Source organism: Arvicanthis niloticus, chromosome 8 (assembly GCF_011762505.2).
Source record: "Arvicanthis niloticus isolate mArvNil1 chromosome 8, mArvNil1.pat.X, whole genome shotgun sequence".
Classification (NCBI taxonomy): domain Eukaryota; kingdom Metazoa; phylum Chordata; class Mammalia; order Rodentia; family Muridae; genus Arvicanthis; species Arvicanthis niloticus.
In genome coordinates, this window is record NC_047665.1 from 28,632,655 (window position 1) to 28,658,816 (window position 26,162).

Below are 26,162 nucleotides of genomic sequence, written 5' to 3' on the forward strand. Positions count from 1 at the left end.
CTGCCTCCACTACATCTTTTAAACCAAAGATAAAAGGAAATGAGCTTTGCTGGCTTGGATATGAATTGCTTTTGTAGGATAAACACAGAGACACTGACAGACCTTAAACATATTTTTGCCTTCCTATGATCTAAACCCTTGTCAAACCATGTGATTTTCGTTCCATACCAAAGCGAAGATCTCTGCAGAGTTCCAGAACTTGCACTTATAGTCTGTGCCCATAGTCTACACACTTGCTTCCCACAAATAGTGCTTGCATTCATGAAGATCAGATAATGCTCTATCCAGGCTACAAGTGTCCATCAGAAACAAACATTTCCTGACAGACTTAGTCTCATCCCTTTAACTCCCTCCCACCTTCCAGCTCATACTTTGTGTACAGTTTATGTTCCTGCTCCAAAGTCAGGCTTCCTGAGAACAGTTACTAAACCCAAGGATCAAAAGTAGATCCAAAGGAAAGATCATCCCTAACAGTAAAGGGTCTGGTCTCTCTCCAAGTTACCACACAAGTAGATGGTACTCAGAGAGCAGAGGAGAGAAGAGATGGCTGCCACTCTTGGTACCAGCACAGTGCCAAGGATAGTGTGATTCCTTTTGTCATTGTGGTAGTTTGAAAGAGAATGAGCCCCATAGGTTCATATGTTTAAATACTTGGTCTCCAGTTGGTAGAATTGTTTGAGAAGTATTAGGAAGTGTGGCCTTGTAGGCAAAGGTATATGATTGGGAGAGAGCTTTGAGGCTTCAAAAGACTCATGCCATTCCCCCACTCCTAGTCTGTCTGTCTGTCTGTCTGTCTGTCTGTCTGTCTCCCTCTCCCTCTCCCTCTCCCTCTCCCTCTCCCTCTCCCTCTCCCTCTCCCTCTCCCTCTCCCTCTCCCTCTCCCTCTCCCTCTCCCTCTCCCTCTCCCTCTCCCTCTCCCTCTCCCTCTCCCTCTCCAGCTCTCTCTCTCTCTCGCACTCTCTCTCGCTCTCTCTATCTCATTCTCTCTCACTCTGTCTCATAGTTCCAGTTCTCAGCTGTTACTGCTACGGTGCCTTTGCTCCACCATCATGGATTCTAGAACTCTAATTCTCTGGAACCATAAGCCCAGGTAAATCCTTTTATTTTACAAGTTGCCTTAGTCACAGTGTTTTATTACAGCAATAGGAAAATAACTAATACAGTCACTAAGGATGGTTTCCATCTGGTTCCAGAGAAAATTGAAGCACAGCCTGACTGAAACTCCATCCATCTTCTGCTATCCTGAGGATGTGAATGTTTGGTGTGTGCTTCCAAACCTAAATCTTCCATCCCTTGCTTTGCTACATCCCAAGAGCTCCTCCTGGGCTCAGCACTCCCAGGCTGCCCTCAGATAAGTACCTAGACATTATTATATGGAACAGGAGGATATTGTTGCCTCTCATCTGAGTTTATCATCAGTTTACTTAAGATCTCAGAGTTTACAGGAAACAAAGCTTAACCCCAATTGTCAAGCATCAGAATTTTATATTCCTCAAAGAAAGAAAAAAATAATAGTTTCCAGCTTTACACCATAGTGCACCAGTCAGCCTTCACTATTGAGTAAAGGCGCATATTTGACAGACTCCACTGTGAGCCAGTTTCTGGGATTTTGACTAGAGCTCTGTGATTCAGCTCCTCTGCACATGGTTTGAATTCTACCCAATAACCACAGCAACAGCTACATTAGCTCAGATTTACTTCTAAACCTAAACCGGGCCAACTGCCTCTTCATGTCCCAAATTGGATGGTATATTCTGATTAGTGAATTCTTACCACACAGCTTGAAACCTAGTTTTATCCTTCCCCGCTCTAGGGAATGTGAAGGGTCACTAACTATAGATTCCTCTGAATGCTTTGTGGGTCTCAGAAAGTCTGGGCAACTTCTGGGGACAGTAATGATAGGAATGTGTTTCAGAATGTCCTGTAAGCAAACAATAAAGAACTCTTGGGAATTCTATGATGACTGCTGTAAAGGTTCCCCTTCTTATCTAATTAATGAATTGATTTTATCCAAGAAAAGAAAGGCATTGGAGGTGTGAGTCTCCCTGATCTGAAACTTTCTTACCACAGGGCAGGGCCTCCTGCTGCAAAGCTGGCTTAGTGTCAGGCCTCCCTCCCCCAAGCTCCAAACATAAAGCTTCCCCAGATCCCACAGTTAAAGCCGGGGCCCCCATTCCACCTCCCCTGCATGCCGGAAACTAGTTAACAAGGTTGGGGAGCTGTTCTTCAAGTTTCATTCTTTTCATTAGAAATGGCAGGCTGATGTTTCCTCCAGGGTTAAAATAATCATGAAAGCAATGTTTTGTACGGAGCTCCAAGCTCATTCCTGTGAAATCTGTGTTCTTCAAACCTGGTGTTTGGTCAAGATGAATATGGCTGCCATCATTCCTGGGTGACAAATGAGATTCAATCATGTGCTTAAAGGTTAGCGAAAGAAGAGACATCCTTCAGCCATGTGCAGAGGGCATAAATCACAAGGTTGTACTCTAACCCCAGGAACTGACTAAGTAGTACATTTTAGAAGAGAAGGCAATGGCACAAATCTAATTGCCTCAGTTAAGTCCTCACAGTAAGGAAGAATCAGAACTGATGTTAGGATAACCAGATGCTTCTTAAATAAAACACAAGGAAGACGATAAATTGTATGTAAATACACATGATGTCTATGGATAGGAGGCTGGCTAAGTATGACAGAGAGCTCTTGGCCCACGCTGTTTGAGGGAGCAATGTGGTCCTTCTGGAATTGCCTTCTGTGCTTTCCTGGGATTTCCATCTCCCATAATCTTTATGATAGAATAGATTAACTCTTGGAGCCTCTCAAGCTTCTAGTAATTTGGTGCCAGGGTTATGTAGGACAGTGGGAAGTGGTTTCCCGTGTCAACATCATCCCCTTGAGGACAAGAGATTTCATTTTCCAAGTCAAAGGAGTACTGTGGCAGATGGCACTCTGCTGAGTCTCTCTCAGGCTTGCCCTTTGCCAAAGAAGGTGGCCTGGCCTGAGGTCACACTTCTTCCTCTGGGAGGCCACAGCCAGTGGTCTAGGGCCTTCCCTCCAAGTGCATTGGTTCCAAAGGGCCACCCTGGCTCCACAGCTCCCAGTGAGAATTAATTGTTTCTTTTAGCTTTGCAAGTCAGTCCAGTGGGTCTCCAGCCCTAGTCAGACCTGTTCAGCAGGTGCTGGTGCTCATAGCTGTTCCCAAACCTCCACAAGTGCTGCTCCCTGGGAGGTCACATTGTCAGATATTTATAGATGAAAAAGTAATTATGCCAGAGACAGGACTGAAGATTTTACAGTGTTTAGAAGTTTAGGTAAGGAAGAGAGAAAGTAACTGAGGGACCAAGGAGAGTAAGTGGGTAGGAACAACTATACCTTCACTGAAGAGCAATGAGAATAGGGATAAATGAGGTATCTAGAAGAAGATGAAGATGGTGATGATGACAACGACGATGACAACGGCAACAATGATGATGGTAATGATGATGACTGCCATGGAACTAGCACTGAGTTTCAGAAAATCTTCACTTAATCATGAAAAGAACCATGGGGAGCTGGTATGATAGACATCTTATTCTGCTTATAAGGGTCATATATTAGTCAGGCTTCTCCAAACAAGAGCCACAGGATGTGTCTATATATAAAGATATTTGTTATAAGGGATAGGATCGTGTTGTTATGGAAGCAGACAAGTCCCAAGATTTGCAGGGTGAGTCAGCGAGCTGAAGGCCCAGGAGAGCAGATGGTACAAGTTCTAGTCCAAAGATCAGCAGGCTCCAGATCCAAGAAGAACCAAGATTTCAATTCAAGCTCCAAAGCAAAACCGTGCTAAGTTAGGCAAGAAGAACCCTGCTATGGGCAAGTGTCAGCTTCGGCATGCTAGTTGAGCTTTGCACAAATGCAGCTTACCAAAGCTGGGGATGGCTATGTGCTTTGCTCAGTCAACTTATTCAAATACTAAGCCCACCCAGAAATGTTCAACTCATAGACACATAGACACACCCAGATTAACAGTACCAATTACCACCAACTTGAGTTACACCTGTCTCTGATTCCCAAATGCCAGAGCTAAAATTAAGTGCCACCAAATCCAGCCGTGGCCCAGTAAAGTTAGGACATGAAATCCATAATTGTAAATGGTAAAGCAGACATTTAGAGATACAACATGATTTGACTGACACTACATGCCTCATAATGGATCAAACTGAGAACCAAACCAATGGATTTCAAATTCTTAGTCCTCACATTTCATCATACTACGGTCAACAGGACTGTGATTGATGGTTTGTATATGCTTGGCCCAGGGAATGGCACTAATTGGAGGTATGGCCTTGTTGGAGTAGATATGTTACTGTAGGCATGGTCTTTAAGACTGTCATTTTAGCTGCCTGAAAGCCAGTATTCTGCTAGCAGCCTTCAGATGAAGATGTAGAACTCTCAGATCCTCTTGTATCATGCCTGCCTGGATGATGCCACATCATTTCCACCTTGGTGATAATGGACTGAATTTCTGAACCAGTATGCTAGCCCCAATTAAATGTTGTCCTTATAAGAGTTTCCTTGGTCATGGTGTCTGTTCACAGCAGTAAAACCCTAACTAAGACAAGGACTCAGTTATAGGTTGAATTCTCTCTCTCTCTCTCTCTCTCTCTCTCTCTCTTTCACACACACACACACACACACACACACACACACACACACACACACACAAAAGCATCTATATATGAAGCCTGTAAAAGGCAGAGCCTGGCTGGGGGAAGTGTATCACTAGGTATGAGCTTTGAGCACACACATTTCTTGTCCTCTCTGCTTCATGTTCTCATTGGAAGATGTGATAGTCCTGCTCTGGCTACCATACCTCCATTTACACTATGGACTTTTCCTCTGAAACAGTAAGCCAAATAAACTCTTTCTTCCATAAGTTGCCAGTTGTGATAGTATATAGCATCAACAGAAGAATAAGAAGAATAATGCAATACTACCAGGAGATGCTTTGATACATTTGCACCTTGTACAATGTTTGAATCATATTAGCTACCTCTCGCTCTTTAAACACTTAGCCTTTACAATGAAAACGTTCAAAATTCTTTTCTTTGGCTTTTTGAAATGTACAGTTACATAGTGGCCTTACTTTGCAGCAGCACCTCAGAAGTGCTCTCTTCCTAGCTGTCATTCAACTATCAACTTTCCATCCCTCTCACCCATTCTTATCTTTACAGTGGATTTTGATTCTCGGAGAATTAAAATATTGAGGGGTGCTAGGAATATAGAGTGGGAATAAGATGTCAGAAAGTGGGGGCACACAAATAACCTCAGCTAAAAGCACCGGCATGTTCTCAAACTGGCACGAAGGAACAAATGGGGCACTCACCTGTGCTAAATGGCTTACTTTCAAAGTGCCCATGAGTGTTCCAAATGTCCCCAGAGGCACAAGAGGCAACAGGCACAGACACTTCACTGATACGAGTTCATGTCCCTAGGTAGGGCTCCCTCCTGAGATAGATTAGGCTACAAGTTGATAATGTGGGAATTTATCACAGGCACGGGAAGGGAAATGGGATGTGGACAAAGAACATCAGCATATGGATATAGAATTCAAGCAGAATGCCACCAGCATATGAAACAGAAGACAGGTGTGTCTGCTTTGACTTCTGGCCTGACATCACCTCTCAGAAGAGATAGCAAACTATCCTGATGACCACTTTTTTAAAATGTTTATTTATTTATTTTTATTTCATGTGCATGAGTGTTTTGCTAGCATATATGTCTGTTCAACACACACATGCAGTGTCTACAGAGGTCAGAGGAAGGCATTAGATTCCCTGGAACTGAAGTTACAGTAAATTGTGAGCTGCCGTGTACATGCTGAGAATCGAAGCTGGGTCAGTCCTCTGGAAAAGAGGCAAGTGCTCATAACTGCTGATCCATTTTTCCAGCTCTTTGATGAACTCTTTGAAGGTGAGAAATGGCTGTGCCTGTACGAACTACAGTAACCCAGGCTGAGGCAGTGGAAACAGAGTTGGTGCTAGCTGCTACAGTTACCCTTCGGGACCAAGGCTGGTATCTCAGAGACCTCTCTCTAATTCTTGTCCTCTCATTTCACTGGCCCTAGGGACCCAAGTAGTAAGACAGGAGGCTTTTGTCTATCTTTCCTGGGCTTACCACTTACTTCACTGGTCATTTTGGTTCCACGTGTGGTGACAAACACTGGCCTACACAAGTCCCCAACCAAACACACATTGCCCTATTAAAGCAGGGAAGACTACCTCTGTGAAGCTATCAGAAACCCAGAGTCACAGGTCATTCTGCAGAGAATGCACTGTGATACCCCAGTGTCCTCTGAGTAAGTGGTCCCTGCAAAGTTATGCGACCAACAACCAAAGCCACTCTATACAATGGCCTGGATGCAGCACTTTTCCTGCCATGTATCTCCAAAAACTGCATTTCTTCTCAGATGTTCTGAGCCATGTGCTGTCTGATAAAAGCCTTCAGCATGCCCCTCCAGGCACAGGTGACTGGCTCACTTGAGACCTCCTTTAAATCCTAGATCATCCAGTCATTCACATTAGTTGTCAGTGCCACATTACCTAAGTGCCAAGGATCCCCCACCCCACCCCGCCTGTATCATGCCCCATTGAGCAAAGTGAGTTTGGCACCATTGGGAACACTCTGTTGCTAAATGACCCATTTGATGACAGTGATGATGGCTGTTGCTGATTCACGGCTGCTAAGCTTTCGCTTACAACCCCAGGTCAAAGACAAGAGAACACCTGCTTCCTTCTCTCCCTCAGAACCTCTGGTAGTGTGGTTTAGGATCGCTCTGGGATTAGGAGACAATTGAACTCTATTTATGAGTTGTGTGCCTCACAAACTTCCTCAAAGGCTATGGGAGAGCGAAATTGAATTAATGCTGGATATATTCCTTCTCCTTTCTTGTAGAGTGTGTTCAGCCATCTATGAGACAGCGCTGGTGGGGAGCAAAGTGGACTGTTAGTGAAAGTCAACTCTGTTGTTATCCATCAAAGTCTTGTCCTAGACACTCATCACCTCACAGATTGCCCAATCAGTTCTAAAGAAACGTAAAGCACATGAAGATGCTCAAGGCATGGGAGAGAACAGCCATTCATTCACTCCTCATAGCTCAGACAATGCCCTCCCACAAAGGTGAAGAAACATTCCTACCCATCAGGGAGTCATCCTTAACTGACAGGGTAGGAAACAAGTAATGGCTAAGGGTTACAGCGCAGTGGGGCTGGAGTTCTAAAAGGGGAGAGTTTTGTTGGGTGCACAATGTAAGTACAGAGGATAGACCACACTTAATGAGTCACAGAGAGGAATATTTTTATTGAGACTTGCAGAATAAGTAGGGATTTTTCTAGGGCACGAGAAGGTATTTCAGGTAGAGCAGAAAGCATTTACTGGAAGTTAGAGGTTAAAACCCTATACATATTCAGAGGCTAAGATAGTGTAGATCATTGGTTCTCAATCTGTGGGACATGACCCCTGGGGTGTGGCCAACAACACTTTCACAGCAGTCGCCTAAGACCGGCAGCAAACACAGATATTTGCTTTACGATTCATAACAGCAGCAAGATTACAGTTATGAAGTAGAAATGAGAACAAAACGTTATGGTTAGGCATCATCAAGGGGTATTAAAGGGTTGCAGCATCAGGAAGGTTGAGGACCACGGCTCTAGATAGAAGAGAGAATGAGAGACGCTGCACCAGCTGGAGCTAGAACTATGTAGAGCCCCTGCCATGGCAGTAGCTTCAGGATGCTGCTTCTGGAGCCCTGCTGGCCTGGGCTGTCATAAAGAGAGCAGTATAAACTGAACAAAACGCTTGATTTAAAAAGATGTTTAAATTACATGTAAGGGGATGTGTATGTGTGAGTACAGGTGCCTACAGAGTTCAGAAGAAGGTTTCCGATCTCTTGGTTGGAATTACTGGTGTGTGAATATTGGGGTACTGGGAACCAAACTGGAGTCCACTGTAAAAAAAAAAAAAAAAAAAAGATAGTATGTGTTCTTAAACATGGATCCGTCTCTTTACCACATCCTTATTACTGAGATATTATGGTTACAAGTAATTCCTTCTGTCCTTCAGATACTGGACCATTATGATAAGATATATATGTAGAAAATATTCTTCCAGTTTGGTGGTGTTCTCCTTCTCTCTCTCTCTCTCTCTCTCTCTCTCTCTCTCTCTCTCTCTCTCTCTGTGTGTGTGTGTGTGTGTGTGTGTGTGTGTGTGTGTGTGTGTGTGTGTGTGCACTCTTGCTGAGGGTCAAACCCAATCCATAATAAGCAAGTGCTGCTCTAGGTCCTTAGAGACAGGATCCTTCTATGTATCCCAGGCTGGCCTCAAATGTGGATTCTCTTGTCTCCTACTGGGTTACAGTGATGTTCTATGACACTCACCACTTGGTTTATATTTTTATAAAAACTAGAGAAGCTTAACTGTCGGCCAACTCTAAGGTAACTGTCTATGGTTCAGAATGAAGTCCTTACTTGGAGGACAGGAAGACTAGAGCCACGATGAAAAAGGCAGGGCATATTAAAGAGGAGACAAATTCATGCATCTCATTTTTATCACTGCTAAGGCCATCAGTGAAGACTCATACCTCACTTTGCTTGTCAGTGGCCCCTCTCCTCCACACACACATTCTAATCTAGTAAACTAGTTACCACTCAGTGTCCATGAGAAGACAAGTTCTAGAATCCCCATGGATGCTAAAATCTAAGGATGCAAAAGCTCTTATGTGAAGTGCTATTATATTGCCATTGAACCTACACATCCTCCTGTGAGCATGAAACCACGACTACATGCCTTATACCTAACACTGTTTAAGTGGTAAATGGTGCCATCAATAGTTGTTAAACTGTATTGTTGAGAGAAAGATAAAGAAAACTGTCTGTATCTATTTGGTATAGATGCAGTTTTCTAGACTGGGTATATAGGTCAGAACTTAGCAATCAAGACTCTCTAAGTTCAGATCCTGGTACCAAATGCAAATAAAACTATCTAAAACAAAACAAAGAGATAAAATTTCCACAAAATGTTTTTGATTCACAGTTGATTGCATCTACAAGTGCAGAGTGCTCAGAAGAGGGCTGGTGTCCCTTGTGGATCTCCATTTGCCTTGCCCTCTGCCTACAAACTTTTCCCATACTACTTCCCCTGGTTCCTGCCTAACGTCCTTGCCTTTGAGAACATCCCTGTCACTCACATATTCTATTCGACTATGGCCTCTTCAACCCAGTCATTCCTTATACAGTCTTAATTCTGTGCTTCTCTCTCCAGATGGACCTTTAACTTAACAGTTTGTGGGCAATGCCGTCAGCTTCTTCTGTATCCCATACATAGTCTATCATGGAGCTCAATGGTTGCTAGTTAATGATGCTTTAAGCAATGAAATAAGTTTATTTCCTCTCATCTCCCACTTACACATGAGGATACTCTCTAAGTTCCCAGTAGATGTCTGAAGTCACAGATAATATCAAACCTTACATATAGTATGCTTTCCCTATACACATGCCTAGAGTTAAGGTTAATTTATAAATTAGGCACAGTAACAGTAATAACTGATAGTGAAATAGAGAAACTATAATGAACTATAGGATAGTATATGATGTCTACACACACACACACACACACTCAGGCACATATTCCCTTGTGCTTACAGTGCAGGATGACAAAGTACCTGCCTGATGAAATATAGGGGATGAGGAGACAAGAGTGATGTACAGAGAGTCAGGAATGGGGAAATAGAGGCAGCCATCAGAAAGTCCTAAATGCAAGGAAAGCAAGAGGCTCCCAGGACCCAGACGGGATGACATTAGCTGAAATACCCAACAAAGGGGAGAGAGAACCTGTAGAGACCATATCCAAAAGTTAGGCATGGCTCCCCAGATGAGGGATGGGGTCACCCACTCATCTCAAAAATTTTAACCCAGAATTGCTCCTGTCTAAAGGAAGTACAGGGACAAAGAGTGGAGCAGAGACTGAAGGAAAGGCCATCCAGTGACTGTCCCACCTGGGGATCCATCCCACATGCAAATACCAAACCCAGACACTATTGCTAATGCCAAGGAGTGCTTGCTGACAGGAGCCTGTTATGGCTATCTCCTGAGAGGCTCTGCCAGAGCCTGACCAATACAGATGGGGAAACTCACAGCCAACCATCGGACTGAGCATGGAGACACCAATGGAAGACTTAGGGAAAGGACTGAAGGAGCTGAAGGGGTTTGCAACCCCATAGGAAGAACAACAATATCAACCAACCAGACCGCCCAGAGCTCCCAGGGACTAAACCACCAACCAAAGAGTACACATGGAGGGACCCATGGCTCCAGTTGCATATGTAGCAGAGGATGGCTTTATCTGGCATTAATGGGAGGGGAGGCCCTTGGTCCTGTGGATGCTTGATGGCCAAGTGTAGGGAAATGCTAGGGAGGTGAGGCAGGAGTGGGTGGGTAGGTAGGGGAGCACCCTCATAGAAGCAGGGGGAGGAGGGATGGGATGGGGGTTTGTGGAGGGGAAACTTGGAAAGGGGATAACATTTGAAATGTAAATAAATAAAATATCCAATAAAAAAAAGAAATATGGGGTGAATGACATAGGCTGCTGCCCAGGAGCTTGGGAATGCATGCATTATTAACACCACAACAATTATCTGATAACTGAGATGAGCAGCAAGTGCTTAGTTAATACAGTAGGGACGCACTGAGAAAAGGTGCTGATTCACTTCCCAGGTAGGACACAGCAGGGTAACATAGGATTCCACCATGCTCAAAACAGTGCACAGTTAAAACCTGTGGATTACCTTTGGGGATTTTTACATTCAGAGCTTTTGGCCCAAGACTGACTTCTGGTAACTAAAACCTCACAAAAGCAAACTCCTGGGTAAAGTAGAGCTGCTACTGTGGCAACTGAAGATCAAGGCATTGATAATCCATACTGCCTTGGCAGGGACCTCTGTCTGGGATTACTATAGCCATTACAGTGACAGAACCAGCCTAGACACGGGTCACTGGGAAAAAAGCCAGTCTGGACCCCTTTGCCCAGTGGTGTACTGACAAATAAACCCCCATCGTGTTAAGCCTTAATAACAACCAGTATTCATTTATGTAATGTCCCTGATTAAAACAATCTCCTTTTAGATTGCCTTTGAAATCCATCTGGAATATGCTCAGGGCTATCAAGCCGTCATTCTGTGTGTATGAATGAACTGATTCAAGTCAGTTCAACAGATATGTATTAAGCACTTCATGCAATCAAAATAGAATAGTAAACGCTGGGAACGATACCAAGCCAAGGCTTTACTCTCTACTGCCTCAGAGTATGGCTCATACAACCACACATCAGCATGCCCAAGTAAATGATAGGGCTGAAAAGACACTGAGACAGACTTGAGTTTAAAGTCATCAAAGCAATCTCTTTGGTAGCCACGGTGCAGCAGCATAGACACGATGCTAGCTAAGACGCTGTTAAATCTATGACATTTATGCAGCAGTGTGGAACACTCTCATTCTCTGCCTGAGATATGCTATTGATAGTGTTGGATGCCATGTGATGAATTCTTGCCCCCAACCTACCCCTCGGATACCATGCCATATTCCATAGGGTGACAGGCTTGGAACTGGATATTTGCGGCAGTCCCTTGTTTGAAGTATTGAGGTGCTGAGTGCATCTTGGTTAAAAAAAAAAAAAGGGGGGGGGGCACTTTTGTATCTACTTCTTCATGTTTAACCAAAGAAGAAGATCAATTACTTCACCCCAAGCTGTATAACAATAGACATGTGGGAAACACACAGAGCTTTGGGGCTTAAGAGGCTTTGGAGATGAGCAAGATGTGGTGACTATTGGTGGTGGCAGGGCTCCCAAGGAACCTGCCTAAGGACATTTTTTAAATTCCTCCCAATTTGAGAAGGAAAAAAAAATGGTGGAATGGAGCAGTCTACACAATGGAGAGAAGCTGACTAGAGACAAGGCAGCAGAGACAGGTGTGGGCCAGCAGGCTGCAAACACAGTGGTCGGCATGGTTCTTGCCCAGAGTACTGGCAGGGCCACTGGAGGGGAGGACAAGGTCACTGGTATGCAGCAGCCTGGAGCTTGTGCACCCCTGCCCCCAAAAATGCTGCCCAACCACATAGTCACTCTGACTCCGAGCAACAAGATATCCAAGATGAATACTTTATTTTCTGAGTTAAGTCTCCTTGAAAGCCTTCCATGATTCCTGATGCTGCAGGAAACCATGTTGATATCCATGATTCCTGCCGCCACTGGCAGCTATGGGCAGGGAAGCTTCTTTTACAGTGGTATCGATGGCTACAGAGTCATAACTGAGATTGAGAGACACTGAAGGCTTCTTTGCCAGCCTCCTCCCACCTCCTAAGAAGGGGAAGAAACAGTCCAGACATGAAACTGTTGAAGCGAGTCCTTAAAAATTGTGACACAGATGCTGAAGTGTAGCTCTTCACAGTTGATGGCTTCTGGTGGGGGTGCCAGTGAGAAAGGGCTCAGGCTTCTTTAAGGGACTGGTCACTGGGAGTCTGACCATGCTCCAGTGAGTATATGGGCCATAAAACTGGACTTGGTGGGGAGGTTTCTTTCCTTTTCTTTTATGAGGAGCTGTGTAAGGGGTGGAAGGTGGACCTGGGAAGAATGGGAAGAAAGTATAATCATGATGCATTGAATGAAATTCTCAAATAATTAATAAAACATTACATTGGGGGAATAGAGTCCTAATAAACACACATAAGTGAAGAGAAAATATTCCTCCCCAAAGAACATATTTGGTCGACAGGAGAATAAACTCATGGGGAGAGGAAGAATGGCCTGAACACCCCTGGGATAAATATACACATAGAACAATTTGAGAATACGGGCCAGGGCCTCAGCAAACTCAGACCCACACCAGACATTGTCCAGGGCATCAGCAACCAGCTGGTAGCTGGGTCCAGGTTCTATGCCTTTCCTAGCTTAACCTAGCAAGTCCATCCATGGACACTGCACGCAGATGCCACTACCTACATGCTCTTCCTGGACTCCTGTTTTATTTTCCTACAGAGTCAGTTGCAGCTGCAGAAGGGTGATCTAGACAACGGCAGACCATGTGTACAATTGTTATCCCTGAAGAGCACAAAGGAGCTGAAAAATCCTATTGCCTGGGTGTCACAGCTGCCCTGACACTGAACCATTCATTGGTCATATGACTGTAGTTTTCTGGTGTAAGCATAGCTGCTGCTTCAGATGCCTGGAGGTGTGGCATGTACACACTCAACCCTAGACAATGGTTCCTGTACTATTTATCATTGTTTCTGAATATCTACTTTCTACTTATACAGCAAGGTGATGGTAAGCTTTGCAAAGAGACATCACAGGATTACTGTGTCTCTTAGCTACACCCAGAGGCCATGTGGGTAACTGACCTGGAGCATTCAGATTTGGGGATGTCCCTTTAGGATATGTGCTTGAGACAAATCTACTTTTCTCAGAATTGGTCCCCACTGCCTGACTATTATGACTATGAAGGACGAGATGGATTCTAAGATGGCTTCCGGCTCATTCTGCCCACTCAGCATCAGCTTTCAGCTTTCATCTTCACCGTGGGTCTGAAGGTAGGTCTCTTTTCATTTCTATCTCACAGATGAGCAAACCTTGGCACAGAGGTTAAGTGACTTTATAGCCACACCGCATGTAAATAGCAGGGAAGAAGTTCAAACCTGTCTCTGACTCCAGGATCTAAATTCTTTACTGCTACATTAAATAACAATTACGGTTGTTAATTTTCTGTGTCATTTTGAATAGACCAAGAGGAACTCAAATATGTTAAAATAGTATTCTGGATATTTCTGTGGAAATGTTTCCAGAAAATATAAGCATTTGAATTGGTGGATTAAGTGGCTCCCACCACACACACACACCCATCCCCATCCCCAGCTCACTGGTAACATCCAACAGGCCTAGGACCAAAGAAAATACAAAGGCTTGGGTCTTCTTCTGCCCTCCGTTCTAGACTATAATTATGTGTCAGCTTCCCTAGCTAGGCTTCAGAGTAGATGGATCTCACACACTTCCCTAGGTCCCATTAGAGCAGTGCTTCTCAACCTATGGGTCATGACCCCTTTGGGGGTTAAATGACCCTTTTGCAGGGTTATATGTCATATATTTACATTACAATCAATAACAGTAACAAAATGACAGTTATAGCAATGAAAATAATTTTATGGTTGGGGGTCACTACAACATAGGGAACCACATTAATGGGCTGCAGCATTAGGAAGGTTGGGAACCACTGCATTACAGAGTTGACATTCTACTTTCTCTGACATGAACTACCCTCTCTCTTGCTATTGTGCTTCCCCCCCCCCCCTCGTGGACTGTATTCCTTTGAACTGTGAGCCAAAATAAAGTCTTTGTCCCTTAAGCTGCTTTTGGTCGGGTGTTTGGTTACAGTTTTTCTTAACTCCTGAGATCTTCAGGCACTGGCTGCGGACCCACTGTTTTCTGGTATAACCTGGTCTTAATTGATCCCCTTCTATAATGACTCTTTCCAAACAAGAGCACATATAAAAGAGGTTAAATCTTGAACATGTTAGAGCATGGGGGCAAGTCAACAACCACAGTAATACTGTTACTCACTAAAACTGAGAGGAAAAAAGAGGGAAAATGAAGGTAGCTTGAGAATGTCACCTTCCTTTGAAAGAAGACCTGGACAAGTTCTAAACTCAAGACACACAGAGACGTGTGTGCACCCAGATATAAAACTCCAACCTACTAATGTTAGCTCAGAAAAATATCTGAAGATAATGATATCTTCAGAGAAACAATCTTCTTTGAAACATTTACTTAAGGCTTAGCAGCTCTCGGTCTTGTTCTTTTATAAAACAAATAAAACTTAGATATAAAGATTATTTATTCTTTCAGAGAGTAGAATGATTTCTTATGAGATTATTCAACTAAGCAATTATGATAGGAACTTCCTCCCTGTCAACCATCAAAATCATCACAAAGGAGAGATAAGGAAGGGTAGGAACGGAGAAGAAGGGAGAGGAATGAAGGTTAGTGGGTGTGGGGGAGACGTGAATATATCACAGTCTTAGACCTACTCATAGTCACAGAAGCTAAAAAGAGCTAACAGTTCATAAATGTTTGCTGAACTGGGTCCTTACTTGTTAACAATGGCTGTACCAATGTGGACATGTCCAGACCTCTTTCTAGAATCCCACAGCAACTGAGATCTGTGGTGTTCAGTATTTAATGACTGCATATCTCATTTCTCTTTTGCACCCAGCAGTCTAACTGATTAATTCCAGACATAACCAAAGAGGAGAGGCTAGCGTTCTCCTTAGATGAGCTGACTCTGTCGCAGAACAACAAACAGAATCCTTTCCTTCTGTCTAGAAGGTACTTGGTGCCTCCAGCTCCTAAGTTATATTCTTTTTGGCAAAATAATAATTCCCTCCTTGGGCAGTGGAACAGGCTGGTAAAAAATAAACCAAAGTGTTATCCCTAGCTGTTTGGCTCAGCCCCTTTCTCTGCAGGGGACACTGTGGCTGCTCATAAACACTGTCCAACTCAGAAATAAGCAAATGCCACAGCTGCTGACTGATGCTCACAGCCTGTCACCAGCTCCACACCTCCTCATCCTGCCTGTCCCTCCCATGCTGGCTCACCTCCAGCCTATTTCAAAGGCAATAACAGTGACTCAGGTTTCTATAAGGAACCGGGACTGGTTTCACTCTCACCAGCAGACTCCTGAGAAGGGATATAAAAGCCAGACACCTCATGCTTCTGCTTCTGCTTCTGCCTCTGCTTCTGCTGGATATGTATCTCCCTCCACCAATCTCCTCTCACATTTGCGCTGGAGCAATCAATATTCTCACTCAGTTGCAGATTGAGGACCTACCAGGCCCACTTACCATCCTCTGCTGACTCACTCATGGAGCCCAGCAGGAGCCCAGTGCTCCCCCTGGCTGGACCAGGAGCTTGGTGACTTTCTACCTTAAGCTGGCTCAGTGCATCTCCCCTTTTTCTTGTTTCCCCAGAAGGCATTTAGGTCCTTACCCATGCCCTGTCACAGAGAGGATTGGAGACCTATAGACCTGTGTGGGAAGAAACATCAAGTGTCGTTGTTCCTTTTAAGTGTGAAACCAGTTCTTAGAAAGAAAGAAAGAAAGAAAGAAAGAGAGAGAGAGAGAGAGAGAGAGAGAGAGAGAGAGAGAGAGAGAGAAAGAGAAAGAGAAATAAAAATGGCCAGTAAATAGCTGAAAAATGTTCAACCCCTTTAGCCATGAGGGAAACACAGATTGATACTGTGTTGAGGTTACAACTCACCCATCTCAGAAAGATAATCATCAGGAAAGCAAAGTATAACAAATGGTGGTAAGATGGGTTTGGGGAACACTATGTACTGTTGGTGAGAATACAAATTCGGGCAGCCACTATAGAAATTAGTATGGAGAATCTAACAAGAAAGCTAAAAGTAGCACTAGCATGTGAACCCACTATACCAGTGGCTACCCACTGGTTACAAACCTGAGGGAATCTGAGTTGGCGAACCATAGAGAGACATGCATGTTCATTGCAGCACCATGCACAAAGGCAGACTATAGAAGCAGCCTGGAGACCCATACAGATAAGTGGGTAAAGAGCATGTGGTATATGTACCCAGAAGCATTTTATTCAGTCACAAAGAACACAGTGATGTCATCTGCAGGAAAGTGCATGGACCCGGAGATCATCATGTTAAGCAAAAGAAGCCAGATTCACAAAGACAAACATCACATGTTTCCTGTTATATGCAAAAGCTAAACCATTTTTTTTAAAGGCATAAAAGCCAAGGGGGGGGACAATTTAGCAGAGCAAGAGACCACTAGGACAAATAGAGGAACAGCACGGAAATGAAATAACTGGTTAATGAGATCAAAGTGCATAAACTGCATCCATGAAAATATCATAATGAAGCCGGGCAGTGGGCGCACGCCTTTAATCCCAGCACTTGGGAGGCAGAGGCAGGTGGATTTCTGAGTTCGAGGCCAGCCTGGTCTACAGAGTGAGTTCCAGGACAGCCAGGGCTACACAGAGAAACCCTGTCTCAAAAAAACAACAAACAAACAAACAAAAAACATCATAATGAAACCCATTATTTTATGCAATGAATATATGTTAGCATTCATGTCTAGAACTGATAAGTACAGCAGCTGCTGCCTTGGGGCAGTATCTTCATGTCCAGGTGAGGTGGGTTACCCAATTCTGTAACCTAAGAAAGGCAGCAGTGTAGAAAAGTAAACACACATTTAAGCTCTATTCAGTCTGATGAGTGATAGAGGCCCCAGAGCTGGCCAGATGCTACAGTTAGGTTCTACAGGGGACACACACAACAATGTGTCAACTATTTACTCCCCAGCAATCCCTTTGGAAGACAGTGAGACCTTTAAAATTTAGGGGCTAGTAGAAGTCCTGCAGGTTATTTGGGAGTGTACCTTCAAAGGACATTATGAGAACTCGGTATGGCTTTATCCAAGTTGGATATGACTATTTTGCAGTCTTGACTCAGAGCAGTTGTGATCACAGTCCTGAGGCCCTCTGGAGACCTCACCTATTAACAGTCCCATGGAGGGGGCAGGAAGGTTTATCGTGCTCCTTCCCTCCCAAAGTTATGTAAATGGTTAAAAATTGCTGGAAGAAGAAGCAACTCTGTACAGTCGGAACAGCACAGGATACATGTCCTGTTAGTGATGACTGTCTTCCCCGCCCCTGAGCCCGGAACCTTGCTGTCACTGGGGCCTGGCTGTCTTGTATCCCTCCTGTCAGGCTTGCTGCACCCTGTACCCTGACACGCTGCCCTCCTTCCATTCACAACTGCACCTCTCTCTCTCCTGTGCCATCAAGGTTCCATCCCAACTACCCATCAAGACCTTTCAAGGACACAGCCAGTTTGAATCACCGGCATTGTATACCCACCACCTTGCTTCTGTGTTGGCACCTCCTGCCTGCATTTGAACTTGGTGCTGGGACTCTTGGCCTATGTATCCCTCCGTTCCTGCAGTTCACTCTCAACACTTCCCTCAGCTCCTGGTCCTCAGATCCATGCCCAGTTGGTTATTTTCTATTCCTTCCAGTGAGAATTTCTTTCCCTTGCACTGTGACATGAGCCATCATTTTATCTGAACTTTCTTGTGTACACCCACAGCAGGGGAAACATGACTTCTTCCACAGCAAAAAGGCGCATTCTGTATCACCTAGGAAAGGTCCTCCACCCCCAGTGGCTCACCCTCAGCTGCAACTTCCTTGGGTCTGACTTTGTAGATCTCCAGATCTGACAGGCTCAAGGATGCCCTGAAGCTACTTCTTTCAAACTCATCTTTGGTTCTGTTGCATCTCAGCACAACAGCTTGGTGGCCAGTGAAATTTTCTGAAACTACTTACACGTTACTTCTAAGAACATGGGTAACTTACAGGCAGAAATACCAGCCAAGAAGCATCTCTCTTCCTGGCAATTGTTAACTACTTTATATCATCAGAGAGAAAAAGAGCTCTCGTGAGCCTCACAAGCCTCCCCCTTCTCCCACGAGGGAATGTTATGGGTCCAATCTGTGATAGTCTATCTTGAATTAAAGACTATCAAAAGTAATGAGCATATCCAACTTAGAGGAGAAAGTCACACAATGTGAATCAAGGAGAAGATCCCATTGTTGTATAATATGGCTTGTAGCCTTCCAAGCCCCTCCCAGTGTGATCCTGACTTTCTTTCCCACTACTCGTCCCATGATACTTCAACAAGTCTGTATATGTACGAGCTATCAGCTAAGCGCTCCTCTCTCCAAAGATGTAGACTAGTCCCGTCATGAGACTTTCACTAGTGGTAACACGGCTGTACATTATTCATAGTACCTATTATATTACATAATAATACACAATTTAACAATTACATATACACATATAACTTTATAATTTATACAACTTAACAATATCTATGTGTTAGCATAATATATAAAGTTCAATAATATGCATAATATGTAAAGTTCAATAGCACATAATATAACATAATAAATAAGAAATTAGGGAATGTTGCTGAAGTATACATATAGAATTATAATTCTATAATATTGATATATAATAATATGTAACAATAATATACTTATATATTAATGCATAATATTTGATAGGATTTAACACTCATTTAATAAAAAGTAAAACATTAGACAAAATGTGAATATATACACATTAAAATTGCATATAGTATTTTGCTGTAATATATATACTAATATACTTCTGTTAATTTAAAATATAAAGTTTGAAGTGTTCAGTAATAAAAATATTGAATGATGTATTAACAGATGATTAGAACATTAAATATAATATTGTAGGTAATATCCTGTAGCCTACTATCATTACTTATTGCTAAGTTATAATACATAATGATTATGATAGTATACAATTATATATGTATGTGTACATATCATGGGTCATGATATTTTTCTGACCTTGCTGCTCTTCTGTATATGTTGAATGTATTGACACTTAACGTATCATCTTATTGTCATCTTCCAAATGCTTTGAGTTCTCTCATCTCATCTTCACAACAGCTCTCTGATGCAAGTACTTTTATTATTTCAATACTTAAAAACACTGTCCCTTTTGGCAACCCCTGTGCTCTGAGCTTCTTCTAGAAGTCACTGCATGTATCCTCACTGCTCAGCAGGAGTAGCTCTCACCCTCCTACCCCCACCATGCCTTCTTAGGTCTCCTTGATGTTGAGGACAGTCCTCTGAGTCTGCCTTCTGAGTTCCTAGCTCCTGCCTCTTTGTGAAGGCCATGAGGGAGCAGGTCAGACCTTGTTCCTTCCATTTGGCAGGAGCCTCAGAGCTTGTCCTAACTGGTCAAATTGGATTACATATATCTGCATGCACACTTACTTAGTCTTGAAAACTGGTTTCTACACAGAGGGTTGGGTGAGTCATACAGTTGGTAATTTCCCACTGCCACAGAATTACCTCTGCCATAGCCTTCAAATGTTTGTCAGGCTCCCTAGCTGAATATAATGTATCCTGTTATTTGCTCATGACACACAAGACAGACTTCTAACATGGGGTTAGGAAATGGCTAGGGTAAGGAGGGGCTGAGTTCTGAGTTGAAGGCCCTTAAGCCCTTCCACAGAGGAAAGATGGTTGTCCACAGTTATACCCGAGCTGTGGCTTATCAAACATACCGCCAGGAGAGGGAGCAGCAAGGTCCTGACACTGTACCATCTTCTCCATCAACAATGTCTGAAAGGCCCTCAGACATGTTGGTTGCTTGCGCCTTTTCCTGTTTTTGCAGGAGGTCTCAAATAAACTATGTTTTCTCTTGCTAGGAGGCTATAGGAAACGTGACCCTGATTAGCTGGTGTTTTCATTAAATTTAATTCTATTCAGTATGTATTCAGAAGAGGGGCTGAAGCTACCATGAGCTCTTCTCATCCCTCCTGCACTGAAGCTTACGCCACCATCACTGTCCCAAGCATTTCTGCTAAGGTTTCATTTGTACATCCTGACTACAAAACAAAAGACCTCATAGTAACTAAATATACATTCTGTAGAACTGGATGTCTTAAACTCTTCCCAAACCCTTTGCACCCACAACATTGGATACCATCCTGGGTACATAGGTATATAAAATAGATCTATAAATCAAACATTCACTGATACTAAGTCATTAAGAAATCTATTTCTAAAAACTTATTTGGTATGCAAACAATTATGCCATTTATTAAAGATGAGAGTTAAGTGTTCTAATGAGATTAAATCTTGGCTGAATGCTTGCTATTGGGGAATGAAGAGCATATTCACCAAGTTTCAGAGTTGGTCGATATTTTGATTTTATACAAATTAATGCTGAGGATGGTGCCTTGTATAAACACATAGTCCAAAATTACAGAAGTATGTTCAGAGCCATTTCAAAACTCACTGGAAATCCTTTCTGAGTCCCAAGAAAATTTTTTCTCTATTTATTTCTTTATCTGTTTATTTGTTTGTTTGGTGTGTGCCTACATATGCGCTAGAACCTGTGAAATGTAGGAGAGGCCACTGGATCCCCTGAAGCTAGAGTTACCGGTGGTTGTAAGCATCATGCATGTGCTGAAAACTTAACCCAGGTCCTCTTTGAGAGCAGTAAGTGCTCTTATCTACTGAGCCATCTTTCCAATCCCTCATTATTTTTATGAAACTCCAGTCAAACAGCAATTTTAAAAATCAAATCTTGTAAGAATGAGAATGTAGCTTGGTTGGCAGAATGCTTGTCTAGCATCCATGAAGCCCTGGATTCAATCCCCAGTAATACATCAACCAAACATGGTGAGAAACACCCAAAATCACGCTCTTGGAGCATGGAGACAGGAGAATTAGAAATTCAAGCTCATCCTTGGCTACATAGCAAGTCTGAGGTCAGCCTAGGATGCATGATACCCTGTGTCAGTAAAAAGGAAAGAATTCTAATATGATGCATTGCAAAGATATAGCGCAAGCTGAGGAAGGGCAGAAGGAAACATTTAGTCTTTGTTTTTTGTAAGTAAAGCACGATGTTTCCATAAGAATAGAAAACGTTGTGGCTACAGGATAAACATTGTGGTTGATAACACACAGTGTCTTATTTCTGAGCTGAATGTTCCAGGCAGAGACCACTGGGGTTGAGTGGTGTGAGGGCATTCAGAGAGCAAATCACACATGAGTGTTCAGAACTGAGGCTGCGGTGAAGTCACAGGAAGACAACATGGGTGACCATTGACAGAAACTCTTCAGCTTTGTTACATCATTCATTTTTAATTATTTTTTTTTGTTTGCTGCGCATTCAGAAATCTTTTACTGTTGTCATATTCTTGAAAACTCCATACTTAGTCATGCTTCTCACAGTTTAGGAGTCTGTGCCTTAAAGAGCACTTTAGAAGGTTTGCTCTCACACTGGCCCCACTCTGAAGATTCTTTCTGGCCCCTTCTCATAACATCCAGAGCCATTTTCTTTTCCTCCTCAAAATCTCAAGGTCATGTCAGGGGTCATCTAGGTCCAGGCTCCCCAGAAGCAGGTCCTGAAACCAGGCTGTGTGAGCAAGTGTGCAGGTAATTCTCCTAAGGAGCTGGTAAAGGCCCAGAAACCACACAGCTGGAAAGGCAAGATCCCCAAGCCAAACTACAACCAGTGCCTGACAAGAAATTCAGAATGAAAACTATCCCTCCCATGATTTTGTCCTGCATCAAAACAAGGGCCCTAAGCCAGGTTTCCATATTCGTTCATCAGGTAGCCCTTGCTTAGAACAGAATTCCACATGTGGAGGCAAACTGGTTCTAGTTACTAAGGGCAACTGATGTACAGGTGTTGTACATTAAAACAGAAACAGAACAATACCAGCGCTTGGTGCTGTCTTAGTCTTTTCTGCTGCTAAAACAAAATACTGGAGACTGGGGGAAATGATGGATTTGGGGTGGGGGGTGAGCTCATGGTTTTGAAGTGAGAAAAACATATTTGCTAAATCCTGACCTGACCTGGAGCTGAAACTAAAGTCAGTCTGACCTTAGGGCATGTACGACACTTAGAAACGTTCTCTAACATGCTTTGTTTTGCTTCTGTAACTCCCATCAAACAGAGGCACCATGGTGACACAACTGTGCCCTATTCTTCATAAAAGTTTGCATCTTGTCATGCTTGCTAATAGCCATCACAGCTCTGTCAACGGGAGGTACCAAACTTGTGGTTTTTACCTTTATAAACCCCTGCTCACTTAGCCCAGGGCTGCCTCTAGGCTTGTAGTCACAAGAGTATATGCCCTGGCTGGGTTTGTGTGGCTCAAGAAAACCTACAGATTCATAAAGAGCTTGCCCTGGTCCCCTTCTCTTGGGTTAACCCGGCTACAACAGGTTGGGGGCTGGACATTTTAAGATGGAATGGCTGCCCAAGGCAAAGGCAATGTGCTCAATCACCTCATGGTGGAAAGAAAGGAGTGTAGTCACAAAAGAAGGAGCATCCGTGTGTCATGGTAACAGAAGTGCTTGACTCACTCCATAACAATCTGTTCTTGAAGTAACTAAGCCAGCCTTAAGAAAATTAGCTCAGTCTCTCAGGAGAAAACCATGATCTACCCGTGAAGGCTGTGTCTCAGGGCCCCTTAAATATCCTACAACTCCCCGATGCCATTAAATTGAAATTCTAACGTCATATGTGAGTTTCAGAGGGAACAAATCACATTCATACTATGAGCTGAAGTTACCTAACAGAAGAGCGGGGACTGTACCTGTGTTAAAGTCTCCACAGCCAAATGACCAAATTTCAAAATTATGAACGTTACTAGAAATACCGTCATTTACCATCTCAAACACATAACAGAGCTTTCCCTGTTTTCAGGAACTGGCTTACCTGTGGCCCCCACGAAGGTATTTGGTAAATATTGTGATCTATGAGTTTTTCTGTTCTGCAACTAATAAAATCTTATGTGACTGTGGAACATGGTACTTGGGGAAACCTATCAGGGTTCCTGAACCATGGCAGCTCATATTTAACTCCAGAATAAATTTGTATCTCTTATTCCCTTTGAGACTGCTTTTGTATTGACAATAACCACAGGAGACACATACAAACAAGAAGAGGCAGATACCAGAAGCTGGGTGAAGCACCAACTACATTGCTGAATCATGCTGAGTGGCACTTGAACAACCGCTGCCCAGATGAGCCATTCCTTTATGTGTCTCTGCCAAGAAGTGGGGCTTAATAACCTAGAAAAATCTTTGATTCATTAATTAGTATGGTGAACATCAATTCTCTCTCTCTCTCCCTCTCTCTTCCTTTTTCTCTTCCTCTCTCATTACACACACATGCACGCATGCGCGCGCGCACACACACACACACACACACACACACACACACACACACACACGGGTAGGGAAACCACAGATGAAGGGCAGGAACTCGGGGTCCCATTCATCAATAGTATGAATGACTATCCCAGGTATAAGCCCTTCCTCTCAGCCCCCAGGGCCAGGATCACCCAGCAGCTCCACTACCTTCCTGTTGAGCCTTCCTGTTTCCACCTCTTAGAGGTTCTGTTTGTTTGGAGCCCAGCATCTGTTTCCTTTTGTCATGGTGCCTGTGGCTTCCTCTGCTTGCACAGGATTTGTTTGTGAATCCTTTCCTAGAGCATACACACTTTGTGAGCAAGCCCTTCTTCTCCAGGCTGCTGGAGATGGAACGCTTTACTACCTAAAGACCAGTTCTCTGGATCACTGGCCTATGCATTGTAAGGCAAAGAGCATTAAATCCCTAGGACTGTGGGAGTTTCTCACAACTTTGTAGCTAGGAGCCTGATATCTACCTCACCGCCCAGAGTGTTCAGCACAGCAGGAACCTGGCAGAGCATACGAAGAGGTATGCTGCCTACTGCTTGCCAGGGAATGGTTTACTCACTTCCTGCATGTCAGATGAAGAATATACAAAGTTGTCTGAGTAAACAGTTCAAGCATGTGAGTCACACAATATCATCCTGGTACACTCTGAGCATCTGTTTATGGTAACAGCAATAGATAATCACATGATTGTTCTGGAACACCCCCCCCCCCAAAAAGTGTTGGGGGAATTTCATAAATGGCTTTGAAATCCAAGATCAAATATCATTTTACTGATCACCGATCTCCCAGGAGCAAGCTCTGCTCTGTCACATGCTTCCTGCATCTTTGTTCAGTACATGACAGGTACCCAAGAGAGATGAGCAGATAGAAGTTGCTGGAGGCAGAAACAGAGTAGAAGGGGGGCGGATATACACATATATATGTGAATTTTAATCAAAGTGGCAAAGATTAATTGGCCTGAATTGATTATTTCTAAACAATATGTTAAAAGTCAAAATCAAATTTGAATTGACTAAAAGCAAGTTTATTCTTTTAAACGTTTTTCTTAGCACAATCTGTTCACTTGAGCTTTCATTCATCTTCTTTACCTTTGAATAATGTCAAGTTTAGCAAAATTGCAAAAATTTCAATAGTCTTCACACAGATTACCAATTCGGTTTATGTGTATGTATGTGTGTGATTACACATGTGCATGTGTGCATGAGTGAGGGACAAAGATTAATGTCAGATGTATTCCTATATTGTTCTCCACCTTAATTTTTTTGTGTATATGTTTGCATGTGGTAAGCGTACATTATGCCTGTGTGTGTTTGAGTGTGCACTTATGTGTATGAGTGCATGTGCATACATACATATGAAGGCCAGAGATTTATGTTGGGTTTCTTCTTTGCTTACTCACTGAGAATCCAAGCTCTGACCTTCACAATTGTGCAGCAAGCACTTTAGCCCACTCAACCATTTCCTCAGATTACCAATTATTGACAACTTGCTTCCTTTACTTTAACCCTTTCTCTGTCAATGCATAATTTTTTTCTGGACAATTTAAAAACTCATAGCAAACATTGTGAGACTTCCAAAACTTTCAGCATGGATTTTTGTAAGACAATATAGTCTTTCTCTAACCACACTACAAGGACCAAGTTCAGGTAAATTAGATGGATATAATAGTAGAATTTGTATGGTCTAACTCACCATACAAATTCAATTTTCCTCTATTGTTCCATTAACACCCTTTATGGTTATTTCTTTCTTGAAACAGAATCCAACTGTATGTAAGTTCCTTCCATGCTTTAGTCTACAGTGGTCCTCAACCTGCCATTACCCTTAAAAATAATGACTTTTTCCCCCAGAGAGGTCTTGCAGTATATCCCAAGGAAGTTGAAGTACTGACATTTCATGGAGAAATGCCCTGATTTGTATAATGTGCTGCTGTGTCCTTCTCGGTGAGTCTACATCTCTCAAGGGACATCTAAAGCCAATTAGTCCCACTGTTTCAGATGGTAGCCTTTCTCATGTGGTAGGAGATTGTTTGTGAGCTCCCTCACAAATTATTGCGTGCAAGGAGAAATGTAGTATCTTTCTAAGGATTTGCATCTCCTATAAATAAATGTAGGGGCTTAACAGTCTCAAAATTCCCCAACAAGTTTCTGACCTTCAGAGGTAAAAATAAGCAGATGCCTTCAAGTTAATCAAGCAAGCATATCCCAGGACAACTCTAAAACAAAAGAAAAAGGAGAAGTCTGGCATGATAGCTTGATATCTATGGTTCAAGAGCTTTGAGGGAGGGGGGT

At 43.1% G+C, this 26,162-nt stretch overlaps 1 long non-coding RNA gene across 2 annotated transcripts; it reads right to left on the reverse strand.

The window, feature by feature from the left end:
* Nucleotides 1-12,176: 12,176 nt before the first annotated feature.
* LOC143443319 (uncharacterized) lies at nucleotides 12,177-24,431 on the reverse strand. Of its 2 annotated transcripts, none has more exons than XR_013112180.1 (3): nucleotides 24,031-24,431; nucleotides 23,625-23,752; nucleotides 12,177-12,652 (listed from the first exon to the last, which is right to left on the reverse strand). It is a non-coding gene; the product is annotated as an uncharacterized LOC143443319 (long non-coding RNA). The 2 variants fall into 2 exon arrangements; XR_013112179.1 differs by having other exon boundaries at nucleotides 23,625-23,742; nucleotides 24,031-24,422.
* Between the last annotated feature and the right edge of the window lie 1,731 nt (nucleotides 24,432-26,162).